We start from the raw sequence: 13,756 nt of genomic DNA, 5'->3' as shown, positions 1-13,756 counted from the left end.
GCCCGCCACCTCGCCCGGCTAGTTTTTTGTATTTTTTAGTAGAGATGGGGTTTCACCGTGTTAGCCAGGATGGTCTTGATCTCCTGACCTCATGATCTGCCCATCTCGGCCTCCCAAAGTGCTGGGATTACAGGCTTGAGCCACTGCGCCTGGCCGGCTCAAAGAACACTTGTAAATGCTCAATTAAAAAAAATTTTTGAGACAGGGTCTCTCTCTGTTGGCCTGGCTGAAATGCAGTAGCGTCATCAGAGCTCACTGCAGCCTCAAACTCCTGGGCTCAATTGATCCTCGCTCCTCAGACACCTAAGTAGCTGGGATTACAGGCTACCACACCCTGTTAATGTTTTTTGTTTTTAATAAAAGTCTTGCCATGTTTCCTAGGCTGGTCTCAAGCCATGCTCTACCCCAGTCTCCCAAAGTGTTGGGGTTACAGGTGTGAGCCACCACACCTGGCCTTAAAATATTTTAATTTCCTGAAATTTACAAAGGAGAATAAGACTTTATGGCTAAATTGAAAAGTGAGTGCAGCTAGTTCATTGTTTGCACAAGGAGCTACAGTCCAATTGTAGTTCTTATTTTAGCTGATGAAACAACCAGTTTGTCATGGAAATTATTTTAGTGTGGTACTGTGTACCAGATTTTTAGAATCCATAACTTGAAATTAGCTATACATGCTACATAGTAAACAGTGGACTACAGAAACAAAAGAGGTATTAACATAAGGACCTTAATTTTTTCACCTATTTTATGACCTTAAATATTCAGTAGCCATAGTAGTCTTTTTTTATTCCATTTGTATTTTCGTTTTGTCAGTGAGTGAAATAATGTGCTCCTTATTTAAAACATCTTTCCCCCTAACAGTAGAACCTATTAGGTCTTGTGGTTTGATCACTCACTGGTTTTGAAAATAGATCTAGAGTCATCACTAGTATAGATCTTCATGGTAGGCCATTCACCTTCAGTCTGTTACTCATAGTGGAAACTCCATGGGCTTTAAGTTTAAAACCCATGAATCTGCTTAATTTTTACAGTCTCAATATTTGACATTTGCTCACTATTTCACCTCTATTTGTTGGCCCGGTTTTTCTGTATTTTCTTTGCCCAAACTGCTCATTATCAAGATGAATATTTGGATATACTCTTTTTGAGACCCTCAAGGGCATATTGACATGGATTTAGTTAATTTTAGTCACCTATTGATGTTGAAGAATTGTGAAGACAGTCACTGGTAGAGGTGATTCTATGGAGGCTGTCCCATCCCAGTGGAATGTTAATGCTTTACCAAAATGTGTTAGCTGCAATAGACAGATGTTTCTGTCTTGGGGGTTTAGGGCACAACATTTCTGAGGAACTCTGACTCAATCTGTCCCTTCTCCTTTCACAGGGCAGCAAGGCGAACCCCATCCCTACTCACTGGAGCTCAGCTTTGATTTTTAACCTCCCTTCCCCACCCTTCCAGAACACACACATTCCATTCCAAAACTGATTTTATAAAGACATTTTAAACATAATGATGCAACTTGGTGTGCACTACGGCAAATGTACAGGTGTTTTTTTTTTAATTGTTTCCAAAACCGGGACCTGGATTTAAGATGTAATTTTTAAAATTTCTATTTCTATTTTTTCTGCAGCAGTTGGGTTAGAGGAGGAGGAGCCTTTTAGCCTCTCATAAACTGACCTCTCTACTTCCTCGTGTATTTTTAAGATTGATTGATGATGTCGAAAGGGCTTTGCTTGTCTGCTACTGAAAACTTTATCCTTGCGGTTTTTGTGGAAACTGCTTTTGGAAAGAGAAAAGAAATGAACTTTACTGACTTGACATTTTTGCACCTCCCGTTTTTCTAATCTGGGCTATTTTTATTTTTGTTTTTTTACAGTGAGATTTTTTTGATCTTCAGCTACAGTAAGTTATTCCAATTTTTTTTTAACATTTTTCCTGACTTTCCGCTGATTTCCTTTTTATTGTTGTTACTAGTTACTATTACTTATTATTATTATTATTATATTAATACTTATGATGGTGATGATGATGATGATAATGACACTGATGATTTTTAACCGGATTAAAATCGAGTTTTTCTGAATGTTTCTAAGAATTTCTCCGGCCTCCTGATTGACTTTGGAGTTTTGCATCTTGGGAGAGAAAGCGAAGGCATTAGTATTTTTAAGTGGATTGATCACATAAACCTTTTCTCTCCCAACCCCACCCTTGCCCTTATCCCCTTCCCCACACTGAACAGAATTTTACTGGCTGTTAAGTCTATGACCTTATTTTTCCTGATCTTTAACTTAACTGTTTTAGAGCATCTCTGGACGTCTGTATTTTTAATTTTTTTTATTTTTGTTTTTTTATTTTTAATCTTTCATTTGTTAAATTTTTAAACTGTGCTGCAATAAAATGTGTGTGGTACTACTTAACACTTATGATCGTGATGGCATTTTCCCTGAAAGCCATCTTCCTCCTGTTTCCCTTGAAATCCCATCCTGCTTTTCCTGTACACTACCCCTCACAAACCACAAGCTGCAGCAACATGGATGCCCAGCCTGGAGCAGCAGCAGCCAGGATGACCTGGAGCCAGGGGGGCCTTCGGAACAGATGCACACCCTTCCTGGGTGATGGTAAGAGGTGTGAGGTCCACTTGGATTCATTACAAAGACTAGGAAATAAACCCGTTTAACAGTGTAGCTGATGTGTATAGGTCATAGCCTCTGGAAGTGTTTGGATTAAGCGTTTTGTATGTGCATCTTGAAGTGTTTCTCAAGGGGGACCACCTCAGTTATTTGTAAACTAATGGAATAATAGGAGTTTCTAATTAACTTGGGCTGATTAGAACATTTTGGGTACTTGGAAAGAGCAGCTGAAGTTTAAAATGAAAGTGGCTTGCGTTAATGATTAGTAACAAGGCAACGTATTGGGGAATCCTTTTTTTTTTAGATTATTACAAATTAGTAAACATTTTCTGTCATTTAACGTATTTCTTGGGTTCATGACATTTTTGGATTGTATTCTATTTAGACTTTTTATCACATTAAAATTTCACAAGAGTCAAACCACAAGAGATACAACATAATATTAAAATGCTGTCTCACTGGAAGGTTTTTAAAAATTTGGAAAAAGGTAGGCTTTTTGACCTCACAAAGCAGGGAACTCTGTTTAACCTATACGTCCAAATCAGGAACCATCTCAGGCTGACCCCTTTTACAATGGTGACTCAAGGCCCAGCTAGATTTTGGGAATTCTAATGTGAATTCATAGAATTCCTAATGGTAAGAAGGAATGAATTCTGTGTTATTCACAGGAATCGTGTAGAGATTAATAAAGATGTGGATAGCCAAAGAGTAAGATAACCATTTTAGAGTTGCTCTGATAGATTTCAAGCTGGGGGATAATTAGATTTTATTTTAAAATATTTCTATTTTTTATGGAGACAGTCTCACTATGTTGTCTAGGCTGGTCTTGAACTCCTGGGCTCAAGCAATCCTCCTGCCTTGACACCCCAAAGTGTTGACGTTACAGGCGTGAGCCACTGCACCTAACCTGGAATAATTTTTTGAAGGCATATTTGGTACTGTTGTATTAGGGTAAATCACAAACTTGCCCCCTTATATCATACTTGGATGAAAAGGAAAATCTAGTTTAAGTGAAAACCAAAGGTACACTCAAAACAGAATGGGAGAAAGTTAAGGAAAAGATTCCTGGAGGTTATCTAGAAAAATAATGGGAATCTTTTTATTTTTTAATAGGTGCAAGTTTTATTGATGCCCTCTATTGTATGAGAGCTATTTTTTCTACTTCTTTGCTGCTGTCAGTATATGGAAGCTGTTCACTATAGGTTTAGTTAGATTTACTCCTTGTTAATTCTACAAATTTATTGTTTTTATGGGACATGTTCTGTTTCGGGATATAAAATATAGTTTATTATGTTTACGGGCTTTGCAGCTTAGGGAGACTCATGAATGAAATAATGTCCATATATGATGAGAGGTAAATACCGATCCTGTAGAAGCATGCCGAAATAAGCTAGGGGCATTGGTAAGCCTGCAGTCAAAACTAATTGGAAGGCTGAGGCAGGAGGGTCCTTTGGCCCAGGAGTTGAGAGGCTTTAGTGTGTGATATGATTATCCACTGCACTCCAGGCTGGGCAACATAATGAGACCCCATCTCTCTCTTTTTTTTTTTTGAGATAGAGTCTCGCTCTATTGCCCAGGCTGGAGTGCAGTGGTGCAGTCTTGGCTCACTGCAACCTCCGCCTCCCAGGTTCAAGCGATACTCCCGAGTAGCTGGGACTACAGGCACAGACCACCATGCCTGGCTAATTTGTGCATTTTTGGTAGAGACGAGGTTTCACTATGTTGGCCAGGCTGGTCTCAAACTCCTGACCTCTTGATCTGCCTGCCTCGGCCCCCCAAAGTGCTGATATTACAGGCGTGAGCCACTGCGCCGAGCCTTAAATTTTTGGGTTTTTTGTAGAGACCCGGTGAGACCCCATCTCTTTTTAAAAAAAGAAAGCATGAGGCCGGGCGCGGTGGGTCAAGCCTGTAATCCCAGCACTTTGGGAAGCCGAGACGAGCGGATCACAGGGTCAGGAGATCGAGACCATCCTGGCTAACCCGGTGAAACCCCGTCTCTACTAAATACAAAAAACTAGCCAGGCGAGGTGGCGGGCGCCTGTAGTCCCAGCTACTCAGGAGGCTGAGGCAGGAGAATGGCGTGAACCTGGGAGGCGGAGCTTGCAGTGAGCTGAGATCCGGCCACTGCACTCCAGTTTGGGCGACAGAGTGAAACTCCGTCTCCAAAAAAAAAAAAAAGGCATGCAGAAATGGTTACCTAACTAACCCTAAGAGGTAAGGGGATCTTTTTTTTATTTCATTATTTTTATTTCTTCTACCTTAATCACATAAAGGGATTTTTTTTTTTTTTTAATAAGACAGAGTCTCACCCTGTCACCCAGGCTGGAGTGCGGTGGTGTGATCTCACACCACTACAGGCACCTGTCACCATGCCCAGCTAATTTTTGTATTTTTAGTAGAGACGGGCTTTCATCATCTTGGCTAGGCTGGTCTTGAACTCCTGACCTCGTGATCCACTCACCTTGGCCTCCCAAAGTGTTGGAATTAGGCGTGAGCCACCATGCCTGGTCAACGGGATCCTTTTAAGAGAGGTAGTGTACTGAAAAGAATCTTAAGGCCAGAGAATAAAAGTTTCAATGACATACATGCCAAGGAGTTTATATCTTAACCAGAAACTAATGGTGAGCCATTTTAGAAAGATTCTAAACTGGAAAGTGACATCAGATTTTCCTTTTATTTTTATTTTTTGAGACAGGGTCTTGCTCTGTCACCCAGGCTGGATTGCAGCGACATTAAACATTAACAAGGCTCACTGCAGCCTTGACCTCCTGGGTTCAAGCCATCCTCTGACTTCAGCGTCTTGTGTAGCTGGGACTACAGACCTGCACCATAGCACCTGACTATTTTTTATTGTTATTTTTTTAGTGGAGACAGTCTCATTTTGTTTCCCAGGCTGGTCTCAAAAACTACTGGAAGATTTTAATTTTTAGGACTGTCTTTGTAATAACAGTATGGAAATAGTGTAGAGGAAATGAGATTGGAAGTAAGAGATTAATAAGGAAGATACTAAAATCCAAGGAAGAATAACGACCTGGTTTGGACAAAGGTAATGCTAATGAGATTAGAGATTAGTAGGTAAAATTAGGAGCATCTCAGGACAGATATGATAGAGGGTGGACAAGGACATAGATTTGGCATGATTGCTGGTTTCTAGCTTCTGGGATAGGGATAGATAACTGGAGAAGGTAAACGAAGGGAGCAGATTATAGTTTGAGGGTGGGAAAAAGAATGTTTTAAACGTCTTGGAGGTGTTCAAGGAACATTCACGTATAAGATGTTTATTAAATATTTGAGTACTTATTTTGAAAATCATTATTAGGTTTGGGCATATAGGGAAGAACGAAACATGTCCCCTGCCGTCATGGATATTACAGATCATTGAGGGAAGAAACAAAGTAAACGGCACTTTTCATAGTCAGGATCGATGAAGGAAAAGAACAAGGTGGATGAGAAGATAGCAAGGGAACATGGAATTTGGGGGATGCTGCCAGGGAAGGAACCTTCCCTACAGGGAAGCTTGGCTATATGGAAGTAGCTAATGGTGAAGCTCATTCTGTAAGAAAACCATATGTGAAAGCACAGGTAATGAGGGGGAACAAGACTTGGCCTCCAAGTAAGAAATAATACTGGAAAATAATTACCAAGTATACATAGATGAGGGATGGAGTTGGAGAGGTAGGCAAGGATCAAACATTCATAGCACAACCTTAGAGGATCTTGTTTAAGATCCTATCTTGGTCACAGGTAGAATCTATTAAAGGATTTTGAAAAAGAGGTCTGATTTATTTTCTGGCTGTTGTGTAGGGAATGTTAGTGATGAGGACTAACAGGGCAAGTAGGGTAGTAAGTTAGGAGACCAATATGTTAGAGTAGGCTACTGTCTCAATCTCTTGGAGAAAATAATCATCCCAGGCCTAACAATAACTTGACCTGGTTTTTCAAATGAGTTTTTATTGGGTGTATTAATGTGCAAAATCAGTCGGGATAAGAGAACTGATCAGGCTCCCGGAAATTACTAATTAGTTCTGTGGTACCTTGTTGGGTCATATAATGGCTTTTTAATTTGGCAGGGAAAAGTAGCAGGACGTTGATTTCTCTCTTACGGAAGTATTCTAAACTGTTGACTATGTCCACCACTGTTAAAGTTCTGAGTTTGTGTTGACTGACTTAATTATCATCAAAACCTTGAGTAGGAGTAGATACTGTTAATCATTCATGTTTTAGAGGTGGGAATATTGGTCTACAGAGTGTAAATAACTTGCCTAAAGTTAAACTGCTTTAGTGGTTTAGCATGGATTCAACCCAGGGATTAAGGCTGCAGATTTCAACACTTAATGATAGTAGACTCTTTCCTTCACTTTGATATGTTGAGCTTTTTTTTTTTTCTAGACAGAATCTCGCTCTTTCGCCAGGCTGGAGTGCAGTGGCGTGATCTTTGACTCACTGCAACCTCGCCTCCTGGGTTCAAGCGATTATTGTGCCTCAGCCTTCTGAGTAGCTGGGATTACAGGCATGCACCACCAAACCCAGCTAATTTTTGTATTTTTAGTAGAGATGGGCTTTCACCATGTTGGCCAGGCTGGTCTAGAACTCATGACCTCGTGATCCGCCCACCTCGGTCTCCTAAAGTGCTGGGATTACAGGCGTGAGCCACTGTGTCCAACTGAGCATTCTAGAAAAACAAATTTTAGTTTGGTTAAAGTTTCAAAGAATAACCTTGCACTTTTATTTTAAAAATTTTAAAATTAAATATGTTTGTATTTTTGCCCTTGAATTCCCAACACCTTAAATGGCTTACAGATGTGTGTATATGTACAAGGTAGTAAATTGTTCAGGTAGATGTATCTTGGTAAAATGTTACCGTGGTTGTGATAGCATTGTTAGTAGGGAAGCAAGCACATTTTAAAAGTGAGCTTTAGGCCAGATGCAGCAGTTTATGCCTCTAATCCTAGCACTTCGGGAGGCTGTAGTTGGAGGATAGCTTAAGGCCAGGAAAGTCTGGCAACATAGCAAGACCCTGTCTACAAAAAGCTGGGCGTGGTGTCACACAGCTGTAGTGTAGCTCCCCGGGAGACTGAGGCAGTAGAATTACTTGAGCTCAGGAGTTTGAGGTCAGGGTGAGTTATGATGGTGCCTCTGTACGCCAGCCTGGGCGACAAGAGACCCTGTCTCTTAAAGTAAAAAAACAAAAGTGAACTTTCCTTTTTTTAAAACTATCATAAAACCGTAAGAAGTGAACTTTAGTTGAAAAAAAGTTATTTATGGTTAAAAAAAAAACCCACCCAGAGGGATGCGTTAACTAGGCCCAGGGGTCCTTTTTCAATCCTCATCTCACTTGACCTGTTGGTTCCATTTAACCAGATCTCTTCCTTGAAACATTTTTTTTTTTTTTTAAATTTTTTTTACTTTGCTTCCAGGTTTTTGTTAGATGTTTCTGACTGTTAAACCTCTTTCTGGTGGAGTGCCCCATGGTTCAGTCTTTACACTTCTCTTTTCTGTCCACAATCTGGGTCATTTCGGATTCATTCATGATTTAATATACCACCTATAAGCTGATATCCACACTCAAGATCAACAGCCTATACGTTCGAATGTCATACCAATCAAGTTACCTACATGACAACTCTGTTGAATATCCAATATGTCAACTTAAAAGTGCAAAACTGTGCTCCTGATGTTCATCCCTCAAACCAGTGTCTTGTGTACTGTTGCCTTTTTCAGTTAATGAAACAATTTTTGTGTCTCTTGAGCCAAAGATTTTGGCTAGCCATCCTTGACTTTTATTCATCTCTCACCTTTGGCCTATTAGAAAATCATGTTGGCTGGGTGTGGTCGTTCACGCCTGTAATCCCGGCACTTTGGGAGGCTGAGGGAGGTGCATCACTTGAGCTTAGAAGTTTGAGACCAGATTGGGCAACGTGGTGAAACCCCATCTCTTCAAAAATATACAAAAATTAGCCGAGAGTGGTGGCATGTGCCTGTAGTCCCAGCTACTTGAGAGACAGGCATGAGAATCGCTTGAGCCCAGGAGGCAGAGGTTGCAGTGAGCCGAGATCGCACCCGCACCATTGTACTCCAACCTGCGTTACAGAGCAAGACCCTGTCACAAAAAAAAGAAAATCATGCTGCATATTGTTGACACTTGGTCCAATTTCAAGCCACTATTGTATCTTGTGCATTATTATATAAAATAGGTTTGTATTTCTTTTGTCCCTCCACACTAGTTTTGTTCTTAAAGTGGTAGCTAGATTTATCCTAAAATGTAATGTTTGGAAAATGTTTCTTTTTTTTTTTTGAGATGGAGTTTCGCTCTTTTTGCCCTAGCTGGAGTACAATGGCACGATCTCGGCTCACTGCAACCTCCGCCTCCCGGGTTCAAGCGATTCTGCTGCCTCAGCTTCCCAAGTAGCCGGGATTACAGGCACCTGCCACCACCCCCGGCTAATTTTTTTTGTATTTTTAGTAGAGACAGGGTTTCACCATGTTGGCCAGGATGGTCTCAAATTCTTGACCTGGTGATCTGCCCACCTCCACCTCTCAGTGCTGGTGTGATCCAGTGCGCCTGGCTGTTGAAAAATGTTTTGCCTGAAAACAACCTAATGGCTGCCTTTTTCAGCATTGAAGTCAGAATTTTTCTGTGATTTACAGGGCATCCTATGTGATTTGTTGTGTCCCTTCCCTTACTGTTATACAGTGCTTCAGCCACACTGGCCTTCGTAACTGTCTTGAACACATTGGATATGTTTCCCCTTTAGAGCTTTTCCTTGGAATTTTCTCTGAGTCATACAGTTTGGTTCCTCAGTTCTGAGATTTTTACTCAGAAGCTACCCCCTTAGTGATGTGTCTTCCCTTATTTAGCTCCTTAAGCTCCCCTTCTCCTAAATTCGCTTTAGCACTTATCACCAACTGTAGAATTTGTTTTATGCTGTGTAAAGACATAAGAGGTGTGTCCAGAAATACACATGCCAAACAATTAACATTGATTGCCTCTGGGCAAGAAGTGGGATTTAGGAGATTTGAAACTTGTGCTCTATGTGCTTAAGACTGAGTGTTAAAATGACCAATACGTTAATATTTTCCTTCTAATTAAAAAGCTTAAAAATGTACATCAACTCTTGTGATTCTGTGTGGGTATAAATAGCATAGCTAGTCTGTGTAATAGGGGTTTAAGTAAGCAGTGTTAATAGTTGAAGAAAACTTCTTTAAAAGGTTTAGCTATGATGAAATGAATCGAGTTAGCATTTGAGCACATGGACTACCGTGATGTTGCCTGTATCAGCATTTGGGAGAACCATTTTAAAAATATGTATTCTCTAATGAGAAAGTATGGCTGTTTGTAAGAGGTAGCCATAGTGCATTAGAGAACATTTTTTTTTTTTTCCATTTCTACCTAATCTGATTCTGACTTTACCAGTCTGAAATATTCTTCCTGTTTTCTAATTATATTGACCTATGGCTCCTGAGTTGATTTTAAAACTGAAAAAACTCTGGGAGTTCATTGAACCAGATTTAGGCTTTTCTGGCTAGTCTTGAATAACGTTTAGGAGTAGGTTTTTTTTTTTTTTTTTTTTTTTTTTTTTTTTTTTTTTTTTTTTTTTTTTTTTTTTTTTTTTTTCTTGAGATGGAGTCTCGCTCTGTCGCCCAGGCTGGAGTGCAGTGGCGCGATCTCGGCTCACTGCAAGCTCTGCTGCCTCCCGGGTTCACGCCATTCTCCTGCCTCAGCCTCCCTAGAAGCTGGGACTACAGGCGCCCGCCACCACGCCTGGCTAATTTTTTTGTATTTTTAGTAGAGATGGGCTTTCACCGTATTCGCCAGGATGGTCTTGATCTCCTGACCTCATGATCCGCCCGCCTCGGCCTCCCAAAGTACTGGGATTACAGGCGTGAGCCACCGCACCTGGCCCTAGGAGTAGTTTAGTAGAGTACATTTTGAACAAAATTTTTCCTCTAGCCCTCTAACCAAAATAGGTATTCTGAAGAGGATAAACTATTTATAATGCATTGTCACTCCCTGTATTGATCCTTTAAATAAAATCATCATTCACATAAGTGGATTTTCTAACTTCAGAGATAGAAGAAAAGTTTTCTGTTGCTACTATCCTTAAAAGTTTGTGGAATTCATGCTAGAGTTATGGCTGTTTATGCTGTTTAAAATGGAGTTTTATTACTCCTTTAAAAAGGAATACTGGTCAAGTGACTGAAGATTGGTATGGATTTGTGAGAGGAGGTACCTCATCTTTATCTTACCTTTGATCCCAGTAAAGTAATACATGCTCATAGACAGTTTTAGAAAATATAACTATCCAAAGATAACATTTTGGTGTGTTCTTCCAGGCTTTTTGGGGCATGTATAATCTTCAAAAAGCCCTGTCATACTGCATATATATTTAAGTAATATTTTAAAATTTAAACTGAATAGCTCATGTTAGTAGATACAGATCTCTGAAAAATTTGTAGTAGCTACATAGTATATACTATTTAGTAGTACGTGGTACATTGCATACTTATACTGTATTTTAGCAATACACTGTTGTAACCTTCCCAATTTTTTTTTGTAAACAAAGCTTTGGACAGTCTTAAAACTACAGTTGTACGTATCTTTATTTTCTTATAATTAAGCCCCAGAAATATAATTGTTCAAGGGTATGCACACTTTACTTTTTTGCGGGGAGTGGAGGTCGTGGGGGAGCAGGGAGTATGCATTTGTTTTTGAGACGGAGTCTCACTCTCTTCGCCCAGGCTGGAGTGCTGTGGTGCGATCTCGGCTTACTGCAAGCTCTGCCTCCTGGGTTCACGCCATTCTCCTGCCTCAGCCTCCTGAGTAGCTGGGACTACAGGCGCCCGCCACCACTCCCAGCTAATTTTTTATATATTTTTTAGTAGAGACGGAATTTCACCATGTTAGGCAGGTTGGTCTCGATTTGCTGACCTCGTGATCTGCCTGCCCTCAGCGTCCCAAAGTGCTAGAATTACAGGTCTGAGCCACCGGGCTTGGCCGCACATTTTAAAAAGTTCTTAAAGTTTGCTCTCCAGAAGCTAATAAGTGTAGCAATTTATTGGCAGTGTTAGTGGCCACTAATACTCAATTTCTAGTTTTGTGAATTACTTTGGATCTTTTGCTTTTAAGATTTGACCCTCTATTCTGAAGGGTTTGGTAAGTTTTTAAGTTGAGTAGTAAAAATGTTGATAGAGGTATAGATTCTTAGTGAAACGTTGCTACAGTGTCAACTATATTTCTGTGTATAGTTTGAGATTCACATGTAATTTTTGTTTTCAGGAACATACACATCTTTGGTGTTATCTTTTTCTTTCTTTCTTTTTTTTTTTTTTTTTGATATGGAGTCTCGTACTGTAGCCCAGGCTGGAGTGCAGTGGCGCAATCTTGGCTCACTGCAACCTCCGCCCCCCAGGTCAAGGAGTCCTCCTCCTTCAGCCTCCCAAGTAGCTGGGATTACAGGCACCCACCACCACCACACTTGGCTAGATTTTGTATTTTTAGTAGAGACAGGGTTTCACCGTATTGGTCAGGCTGGTCTGGAACTCCTGACCTCAAGTTATCTGCCTGTCTCTGCCTCCTAAAGTGTTGGGAGTACAGGTGTGAGCCACCACACCCAGCCCCAAGCGTTGTAGACAAGAGACCAGAGTAGACTTAAAGTATAGTTTGTTACAACTCATGCTCAGTCTGAGGTCACTGATAAAATTGAAACTTTATGCAAGATAATAAGGAAATGAAGTCTTGTGAATGAATGTTGGCCCTTTCTGTTCAGAAAATAGCCTGTGCTCCAGCATAGCATCATCACCATCTGGGAGCTACCTAGGAATAGAGTCTCACCCTGCCCCAGTAGTACTGATATGCACATTGAAAAGAACTAATCTAGAACACTTTTCACTCCCTTTTTATTATTTGGCTTGGGAATTGCAAATTTTGGTGGACTTTTTGGCAAGAGTGGTTTTTGATGTTTGCTGAGAATGTTGAAGACCACAGTGTAGTCACGGTTAATGTACGCTGGAAATAGTACAATATCAAACATGACATTTTATTTGCAAAATTTGAAATAATGACTTCTAAATTACAAATACAATTAACAAGTAACTTCAAAGCTGGCAGGCTCGAAATAACATGCTATTCTGAGATACATGCTTTGAATTATCTGAACTCTTAATGCAGATCATATTACATCTTGGCATAATATAACCATTCTTTAATTCTTGGTTATAAATGTTAAGATTGACATTCCACATACCTTGCAAACAAGGTAGATCTGTCATAGTTATGACAGTTTTTTTCTTTCAGTGTTTTAAGGAAAATACGTAAACATACAGAACAGTATAATGAATTCTTAAGATTCCTTCTACCATGATGGCCGTGTTTCATTTTATTTTTTTGCTGAACCATTTGCAAGGAAATTGCTGACTGAAGACAAAAGATCCCTAAGTATTTAAATGTGGATTTCTTTTTCTTTTCTTTTCTTTTTTTTTTTTGAGATGGAGTCTTGCTCCGTTGCCCACGCTGGATCTTGGCTCACTGCAACCTCTGCCTCCCGGGTTACAGTGATTCACCTGCTTCAACCTCCCAAGTAGTTGGGACTATAGGTGTGCGCCACTACCCCCAGCTAATTTTTGTACTTTTTAGTGGATTTAGTATATAGGTAGTCACACTGACCATGCTGTTGTTTTCATTCACATAGATTATCAGTTATTTTAGAAATAGGACCTTCCTGTGTTTTATTATTTTTGCATATTGCATGTTCTCTTGATGTTTCAGTACTCACTCGGTCAAGATTTATTGACCTTACTGAAGTAATTTTGAAACATTAAATCTTAACCTAGGTAAAGCATTCTTTAAAGTATTCCTGATGTTTGTTGAATACTTACAGATTCTGGAACACTTTAAAAAGTGTTTTCAAAACAGAAGGTGCTCCACGTAAGAGTATGATGGACTTCTGTATCTTAACACCCCAAAATATTTTAATGATGGCACAGTTAAGTGTGAAGGTTGAGAATATAGGGAGAAAATTTTATGTATCTTGGGACTTCCAATGGCTTATAGACCCCAAAATATGTAACATAATGTTCAGTGAATCTAGAGGTGCCCAATTCCTTTATTCTTTTTTTTTTTTTTTTT

The 13,756-nt window shown here is 39.9% G+C and overlaps 1 protein-coding gene across 9 annotated transcripts in view; it reads left to right on the top strand.

Annotated features, from left to right (window-relative positions):
• Positions 1-13,756, top strand: part of HNRNPC (heterogeneous nuclear ribonucleoprotein C (C1/C2)) — a 64,669-nt gene that overhangs the window by 5,541 nt on the left and 45,372 nt on the right. For 4 of the 9 annotated variants that reach the window (XM_011976245.1, XM_011976241.1, XM_011976248.1 and 1 more), the window contains one exon: positions 1,878-1,903. The exons of 4 other annotated variants lie outside the window; for them this stretch is intronic. The gene's annotated coding sequence lies outside the window, so the exon portion shown is untranslated. Of the gene's footprint in view, positions 1-1,384; positions 1,548-1,877; positions 1,904-2,451; positions 2,620-13,756 lie in introns of all 9 variants that reach the window. One more of the 9 variants, XM_011976243.1, reaches the window with a different exon arrangement.

Source organism: Mandrillus leucophaeus, unplaced genomic scaffold, assembly GCF_000951045.1.
Source record: "Mandrillus leucophaeus isolate KB7577 unplaced genomic scaffold, Mleu.le_1.0 Scaffold163, whole genome shotgun sequence".
In the NCBI taxonomy this organism is placed as follows: Eukaryota; Metazoa; Chordata; class Mammalia; order Primates; family Cercopithecidae; genus Mandrillus; species Mandrillus leucophaeus.
This window is presented reverse-complemented; position numbering and strand designations above follow the sequence as displayed.